The sequence below is a fragment of the Canis aureus genome, chromosome 30, assembly GCF_053574225.1.
Source record: "Canis aureus isolate CA01 chromosome 30, VMU_Caureus_v.1.0, whole genome shotgun sequence".
In the NCBI taxonomy this organism is placed as follows: domain Eukaryota; kingdom Metazoa; phylum Chordata; class Mammalia; order Carnivora; family Canidae; genus Canis; species Canis aureus.
In genome coordinates this window covers 4,658,514-4,667,557 of record NC_135640.1, presented here as the reverse complement: position 1 = coordinate 4,667,557, position 9,044 = coordinate 4,658,514, and positions in this window count along the sequence as shown.

Genomic DNA, 9,044 nt, shown 5'->3' with positions numbered 1-9,044 from the left:
GATTTCCTGCCTTGTTAATTTTCCCCATTCTCACATGTGTGAGGTGGTATCTCATTGTGATTTTGATTTGTATTTCCCTCATGGCCAGGGATACGGAGCATTTTCTCATGTGCTTGTTGGCCATGTCTATGTCTTCCTCTGTGACATTTTTGTTCATGTCTTTTGCACGTTTCCTGTTTGGATTGTTTGTTTCTTTGCTGCTGAGTTTAATAAGTTCTGATACGTCATTTGCAAATGTCTTCTCCCATTCTGTAGGTTTTCTTTTAGTTTTGTTGACCGTATCCTTTGCTGAGCAAAAGCTTCTTATCTTGATGAAGTCGCAAAAGTTCATTTTTGCTTTTGTTTCTTTTGCCTTCGTGGATGTATCTTGCAAGAAGTTACTGTGGCCAATTTCTAAAAGGGTGTTGCCTGTGTTCTTCTCAAGGATTTGATGGAATCTTGTCTCACATTTAGATTTTTCATCCATTTTGAGTTTATCTTTGTGTATGATGCAAGAGAGTGGTCTAGTTTCATTCTTCTGCATGTGGATGTGTAATTTTCCCAGCTCCATTTATTGAAGAGACTGTCTTTTTCCAGTGGATAGTCTTTCCTCCTTTATCGAATATTAGTTGACCATAAAGATGAGGGTCCACTTCTGGTTTCTCAATTCTTTCCATTGATCTATGTGTCTGTTTTTTTTTGCCCCCCCCTTCTTTTTTTCTTTTATTCTATTCTCTTTTTTCCTTCTTTTCTTTTTTTAAATTATTTTTTCTTTTTGTTTTTCTTTTCTTCTTTCTCTTCTCTATTTTTCTCCTTTTCCCAATACAACTAGTTTTTGGCCATTTTGCACTGAGTAAAATGACTAGAAGGAAAAACTCACCTCAAAAACAGAATCAGAAACAGGTCTCTCTCACACAGTTTTACAAAATTTGAATTACAATTCAATGTCAGAAATCCAATTCAGAAGCACAGTTATAAAGCTACTGGTGGCTCTTGAAAAATGCGTGAAGGATTCAAGAGACTTCATGACTACAGAACTTAGATCTAATCAGGCTGAAATTAAAAATCAATTAAACGAGTGAGTGACATAGGAGGTGATGAGTGATGAAAAGGAGGGAAACTGAGGAAAAAAGAGAAAATGAAAAAAGATCATGAAGATAGGTTAAGGGAAAAAATAACAGCCTCAGAAACAAAAATCTACATTTACCTGGTGTTACCGAGGGTACCAAAAGGGACAGAGGGCTAGAATATGTATTTGAAGAAATCATAGCTGAAAACTTTCCTAAATTGGGGAGGGAAACAGGCATTCAGATACAGGAAATAGATTTTTCCCACCCAATATCAATGATCTATATTCTGCAGGCATGAAGTCTCTTGAATCCTTCATGCTTTTTTCCAAAGCCACCAGTAGCTTTATTTTTCTGCTTCTGCATCGGCATTCTGATATCAAAGTTTTACCCAATTTCTGTAATTCTGTGGGAGAGAGGACTGTTTCTGATTTTTTCTTTGGGGTGAGTTTTTCCTTCAAGGGACTTTGCTCAGTGCATGGTGGCTAAAAACAAGTTGTACTGGGAAAGGAAGGAAAAAAAGAAAAAAGAAACATTTCAAAATTAAAAAAAAATAACAAGGAGGGGTAGCCTCTGATTCTATATAGTGTAAGTCCCTCGAATTCCCCTGGAGCTTTCCAGCACTGCTTGGTCAAGAACTTGCTCTTCCTGTTTCCTTCCAGGTGATCTTCTGGGGGAGGGGCCTTCTTTTCTGATTGTCAGGTGTGTGCCCCGAGGGAGCTGCCCCGGCCCCTGCCAGGGGCATGGCTACCTGGGAGCTGTTTATCCTGTGAGACCCATGCTCCCTGGTGGCCCCGCTCCATCCCAGGCACAATGCGACATAAGGGAGGAACAATAACACTGGCGGTGGCCAGCTCTTCAGCCCTAGAGTCAGCTCCCGCAGTAACTCCTGCAGACCCCAGTTCGTGGGAGCCTGGATGCTGCAGGTGTGGGTGGCACTGACCTGCACAGCTCAGGGGTGCCCAGCGGGAGGAGCGTCCTCGGGGTCCTGTGTCCTCCCAGCCCCCGCATGTCCCAAGGGGATCTCCGGATCCTTGCTGTGTCCCCCAGCACCCTCGGGTCCAGGACCTGAGCCTCTGGAATTGCTCTCCCAAGGCCATGCATTCCCCTCCTAGTGGAGCCGCTGCCAGAGCCACCACCTGAGCTGCTCCGGGCCGCTGGGTATGCGCTCCAGCCATTGCTGGAGCTCCGTCCATGGTCTGTGGTGGCTCTCCCCATTTCCTATGTTAGTGACCCCGGGAACCTGGGGGCTCCACTGCCCATCCTGGGATCCTGCCTGAGTTCCCTGTGAGCGCCTTTCCATCCGGGAATGTTGGTCAAGTTCCTGATTCTCCTGGTCTGGGCTTTCTCGTCCTGGAGTCTCTTTTGCCTGGCCTTAGCCTGGCTCCTTGTGGAGGCTCTCTCCCATTGGAGTGTACTCCTTTATTTTTCCGTGTTTCTACCTTGATAGAAGCACAAACGCTTCTCACTTTAGCCTCCAGCTATTCTCTCTTTAAATCAGAGGAAGAATTCATCGGGTTTCAGGATGATTTGAAAGTTATCTAGGTAAGTTGATGAGGACAGGTGATTTCGGGATCCTACTCTTCCCCCATCTTGTCAACAGCCATGTCTCTCATTATTTTGACTTCCTATTTTACCATTGAATTTACACAAATATTTTATTTTATCTTACTTTTATTTTACTCTTTAAAAATTTGAACTCAATCACCCATTAGAAACGACAGATACCCATCGTTTGCTTTGACATGGTTATAACTGGAGGGTATTATGTCAAGTGAAATAAGTCAATCGGAGAAGGACAAACATTATATGGTCTCCTTCATTTGGGGAATATAAAACATAGTGAAAGGAAATAAAGCGGAAATGAGATAAAATCAGTCAGAAAAATCAGAAAGGGAAACAGAATATGAGAGACTCCAAACTCTGGGAAATGAACTAGAGGTGGTAGAAAGGGAGGTGGGCATGGCTTGGGGGTCACTGGGTGACAGGCACTGAGAAGGGCACTTGATGGGATGAGCACTGGGTGTTATTCTATATGTTGGCAAATTGAACACCAATAAAAAATAAATTTAAGAAAAATTAAAAATAAGTTTCAGCTGTAGTGCTATCTAGGTGGCAATTCCTTGCAGGGTAGGACAAGGTTCCCCAGAGGGCTATATATCTTCTAAATCAGCTTCTAATGTATGATGCTGTTTCTCACATAGCTCACATTTACAGGTGCAAGAATTGAGGACTGGAACTGGGAGTTGTACTACTCACTATAACCCGTCATGATCTACTTGCAAAATGTTTGCTTTCTTTCCCACGATTTATTATTCTGCTGGCCTAGAGGTCTCAGGTTCAAAGAGAGACACAAAAACAATCCCACTGATCTGGAAATTGAAACTGGTGCCCGGCCACTTTGAGCTCTTCAGGCCCCTGAATCAATAAGCAAGGAAGGAAGTTACTATGTTGGCTGGGTGATTAATCCCAAATACCTGGTAGAAATTGGATGAACTCCATAATGGAGGTTAAAAAGAGCATGTGTGAAAATCAGAGGATCAGTAAAGACATCTTTTAATATTACCTTCATGTTTTCATTTTCATTTCCTTCCATGTATTTTTTAATTTACACTTTAATTTCTGATTAACCCATTCATTATAAGCAGTAGGATATTCTTTAACCCCCATGTATTAGTGGTATTTCCAGTTTTTTTCTTGTGGTTGACCTTAAGTTTCATGGCATTGTGGTTGTAAACTATGCATGGTATAGTCTTCATCTTTTTGTACTTGTTCAGGTCTGATTTGTGACCTGGTATGTGATCTATTCTGCAGAATGTTTCATATGCACTCAAAAAGACTGTCTTCTGCTGCTTTAGGATGAAATATTCTGAATATATTTGTTAAGTACAAAAAAAAGAATAGAAACGACAAAGAGATACTACTTGCTTCGATGTGGATGGAACTGGAGGGTATAATGCTGAGGGAAAATAGTCAATCGGAGATAGGCAATCATTATATGGTCTCATTCATTTGGCATAATAAAAAATAGTGAAAAGGAATAAAGGGAAACAGAGAGAAAATGAGTGAAAATATCAGTTGACGATGACAGAATATGAGAGACTCCTAACTCTGAGCAACGAAAAAGGGGTACTGGTAAGGGAGTTGCCTGTATGGTTGGGGTGACTGGATGACGTGCGCTGAGAGGGGCACTTGATGTGATGACCATGGGAGATATGCTATATGTTGGCAAATTGAACTCTTTTCATTTAGGACCCTGAATATATCATGCCAGCCCTTTCTGGCCACCCAGGTCACTGGAAAGAGGTCTGCTGTAGTAGGTTACTACTACTTCTCCCCATAAAGTTTAGGGATCCCTTGTATCTTGTTGCTTTGAGGATCTTCTCTTTATCTTTGGAATTTGGAAGTTTCATGATGAAATATCAGGGTGTTGAATGTTTTTTATTGCTTTTAGGGGAGGATCACTCTAGCTCCAGGATCTGCATGCCTGATTCCTTCCTCAAGTTAGGGAAGTTCTCCGCTGTGATTTGTTCTCATACACTTTCTGGTCCTCTGTTCCTTTTGACACCCTCTGGAACCCACTTTAAATGTAGATTTTTTCCTTCTTAAGCTCTCATTTACTTCCCTTAACCTTTCCTCATGGTCTTTTGTTTTTCTCTCTTTTCCTTTGCTTCCTTCCTTGCCATGAACCTGTATTCTATGCTACTCACTCGCTCTTCCACCTCGTTAACCCTGGTCTGTAGGACCTCTAGTTTGGATTGCAACTCATTTAAGTGATTTTTAATTTCGGCCTGATTAGATCTAAATTTTGCAGTCATGAAGTCTCCTGAGTCCTTTATGCTTTTTTCTAGAGCCACCAGTAGCTTTATAATAGTGCTTCTGAATTGGCTTTCTGACATTGAATTGTAATCCAAATTTTGTAACTCTGTGGGAGCGAGGACTGTTTCTGGTTCTTTCTTTTGAGGTAAGGTTTTCCTTCTAGTCATTTTGCTCAGTGCAGAGTTGCCAAAAACAATTTCTATTGGGGAAAGGAGAAAAAGAGAGAAGAGAAGGAAGGAAAGAAAAAACTAAAAAAAGAAAAGAAAAAAAGAGAAAAAAGTAAAAAAAAAGAGAAGAAAAGAGAAAAAAACAGGGGGAAGGAACAAACAGAAATCAAAAAACAAAAAAACAAAAAAAATAAGGGGAGTACACTCTGATTCTGTATACTGTAAATTCCTCGACTTCCACTGGAACTTTCCAGCACTGGTTGATCAATAATTTGTTTTTTTTTTCCTGTCTAGCTGGTCTTCTGGGGTAGCAGCTTGCTGTTCTGATTTTCAGGTGTTAGCACTTTGGGGAGCTGCTCAGCCCCCTGCCTGGTTCAGGGCTCAGTGAAAGATGTTTAAGCTGTTTATACAGTGAGGGCACTGTGAGGCTCATTGGGGATTTTTATCCTGTGAGGCCCCAGTAGGAACAACAACAGTGGCAGCGGCCAGCTCTGGAACCTTGCGTTCAGCTCCTGCAGTAACTATGGAGCTCTTAGTCTACAGGGGCCTGGATGCTCCGGGGATGGGGCCGCTGATCTGCTCAGCTTGGGGCAGGAGTGTCCTTGCTGTTCTGTGCCCTACTTGCTTCTGCCTGTCCCGAAGGGAGCGCCAGATCCTGGGCTGTGTCCCCAGCGCCCTGTGCCTTACTGTAGCCTTCCAGCTATTCTCTCTTTAAATCTCAGGCCGAATTCGTAGGTTTTCAGGATGGTTTGAAAGTTATCTAGGTAGATTGGTGGGGACTGGAGATTTTGTGTTCCTATTCTTCTGGCATCTTGCTGACAGCCTTGTCTCTCATTATTTTGGTTTCCGATTTTCCCATTCTATTTACACAAATATGTTATTTTATCTTATTTTTATTTTACTTTTTAAAAATTTGAATTCATTTTGCCAGCATATAATTCATTTTGCCATTAGTTTCAGATGTAGTGATCAATAATTTACCATTTGTGGGTAAATCCCAGTGCTCATCACAAAACGTGCCTTTCTTAATGCCCCCCTCTCACCTCCCCTCTAGCGACCCTCAGTTTATTTCACAGAGTTAAGTGTCTTTCATGGGTTTTCTGTCTCTCTCTCATGACTTCCCATTCAATTTTCCCTCCCTTCCCCTGTGATTTTGTGCAATGTTTCTTGTATTTCACATATGAATCAAACCATATGATAATTGTTTTTGCTGACTGAGTTATTTCACTCACGGACTAATACCCTCTAGTTCCATCCATGTCGATAGAAGTGGTAAAAATTCATCCTTTCTAAAGGCTGAGTAATATCCTATTGGATCTATAGACCATATCTTCTTTATCCATTCATCTGTCAATGGATATCTGAGCTCCTTCCACATTTTGACCATTGTGGACATTGCTGCTGTGAACACTGGTGTTTGGGTGCCCCTTCTTTTCACTACCTCTGTATCTTGGTGATAAATACCCAGTAGTGCAACTGCTGGGTCATAGGGTATCTCTGCTTTTAAATTCTTGAGGAACCTGCACACTTTTCAAGAGTGCCTGCATGACTTTGCATTCCCACCGACAGTGAAAGAGGGTTCCCCTTTCTCCAAGTCCTTGTCAACGTTTGTTGTTTCCTGTCTTGTTCATTTTAGCCACTCTGACACATGTGAGGTGGTATCTCATTGTGGGTTTGTTTTGATTTGTATTTTCCTGATAATGAATGATTTGGAGCATTATTTCTTTTGTTTATTGGCCACGTGTAGGTCTTCTTTGGAGAAATGTCTGTTCATGTCTCTGCCCATTTCTTCACTTGATTACTTGTTTTCGGTGTTGAGTTCCATAAGTTCTTTTAGATCTTTGATACTAGCCTTTTATATATTCTGTCATTTTCAAATGCCTTCTCCCATTTTGTAAGTTGCTTCTTAGATTTATGGACTGCTACCTTTGCTTTTTATCTTGATGATGTCCCAATACTTCAGTTTTGCTTTTGTTTCCCTTGCTTTTACAGACATGTCTTGCATAAGTTGCTATGGCCAAGGTCAAAGAGGTTGTTGCCTGTGGTTTCCTGTAGGATTGTGATGGATTGCTATTTCACCTTTAGGTCTTTCATCCATTTTGAGTTTATCTTTGTGTGTGGTGTAAGAGAATGGTCCAGGTGTGTTCTTCAGCATGTGGCTCTCCAATTTGTTGAAGAGACTGTCGTTTTTCCAGTGGATATTCTTTTCTGCTTTGTCAAAGATTACTTGACCATAGAGTTCAGGGTCCATTTCTGGGTTCTCTATTCTGTTCCTTGAACAATGTGTCTGTTTCAGTGCCAGTACAATAACATTTTGATGATGACAGCTTTGTCTATGACATGCAGAAAAAGCCTTAGACAAAATACAGCCTGAAGTCCAGAGATTGTGATATAACCAACTTTTGATTTCTTTTTCAACATTCCATGGCTAATTGGGGTCTTTTCCGATTCCATCCAAATCTTAGAAATATTCGTTTCTGCTCTGTGGAAAAAGTCTATGGTATTTTGATAGGAACTACTTCAAAAGTGAACATGGCCCTGGGTAGCATGGACATTTTCACAATATTGATTGTTCAAATACAGGAACATGGAATGTTAATGCATCTGTTTGCTCTTCCACAATTTCTTTCATAGGTGTTCTGTAGTTTTTAGTTACAGATCCTTTACTTCTTTCATTATGTTAATTCCTAGGTATTTTATGATTTCTGGTGCAATTTTAAGTAGGATCAACCCTTAAATTCTTTCTTCTCTATCATATTTAGTGTCTATAAATACAACTGATTTCTGTTCATTGATTTTTTTTATCCTGCCGCATTGCTGATTTACTGTACACGTCCTAGCAAATTTGGAAACTCTTGTGTTTTCCACATAATGTGTCATGTCATCTGAGACAAGTGGGATTTTGACTTCTTTGCCAGTTTGAATGGCATTTATTTCTTTTTATTTTCTGATTGATGAGGCTAGTGATTCTATTACTCTGTTGAAGAATGGTGGTGAGAGTGGTCATTCTTGTTGTGTTCCTCACCTTAGAGGAAAGGCTGTCAGTTTTTTCCATTGTGAATGATATTACCATGGGTTTCGTAGATGGCTTTTATGCTGTTAGGTATATTCCCCCAATCACTACCCTGTGGAGAGTTTTAATCAAGAAAAGGATGCTGCATTTTGTCTAAGGTTTTTTTCTCCATCAATTGAGAAGATCATAAGAGTCAGGCCCTTTCCTTTATTAATGTGATCTATCACCCTGATTGACTTACAAATGTTGAACCACCCTTGCAGTCCAGGATTCAATCCCACATGGTCATGGTGAATAATCCTTTTGATGTACTCTTGGATTTCCTTAGTTAGTATATTGGTGATAATTTTGGCATCCATGTTCATCAGGTATATTGGTCTGTAGTTCTCCTGTTTGGTGGGATCTTTGTCTTTGGGATCAAGGTAATGCTGACTTCACAGAATGAGTTTGGAAGTTTTCCTTGCATTTCCTTGTTTATTTGAAAGAGCTTCAATAGCTTAAGTATTATTTCTTATTCAAACTTTTGGTTGAATTCTCTGGGAGGCATTCAGCCCTGGACTGTTGGTTTCTGGGAAGATATTGATGACTGCTTCAATTACTTTACTAGTTATGGATCTGTTCAGGTTTTCAATTTCTTCCTGTATCCGTTCTCATAGTTTATAAACTTCCAGGAAAGCATCCATTTTTTTCCAGATTGCCTAATTTGGGGGCAATTAATTGCTCACAAAATTCTTTATAATTGTTTGCATTTATTTGGAGTTGGTTGTGATCCACCTCTTTCATTTATAATTTTATTTGTTTATAATCTTTATCTTTTCCTTGATAAGTCCTACGAGAGTTTTCTCAATCTCATGAATTATTCTTATGCAGAGGCCAGCTTGCCCTAGTGCTGAGATATGCTGTTAGTCCAGGGGTCCAATGGCACATGGTGATCCAGGGACCTGATTCGCCTAGCCATTTCTGGGGTGTGTAAACCCAAGTCCAAATCACAAGGAGAGC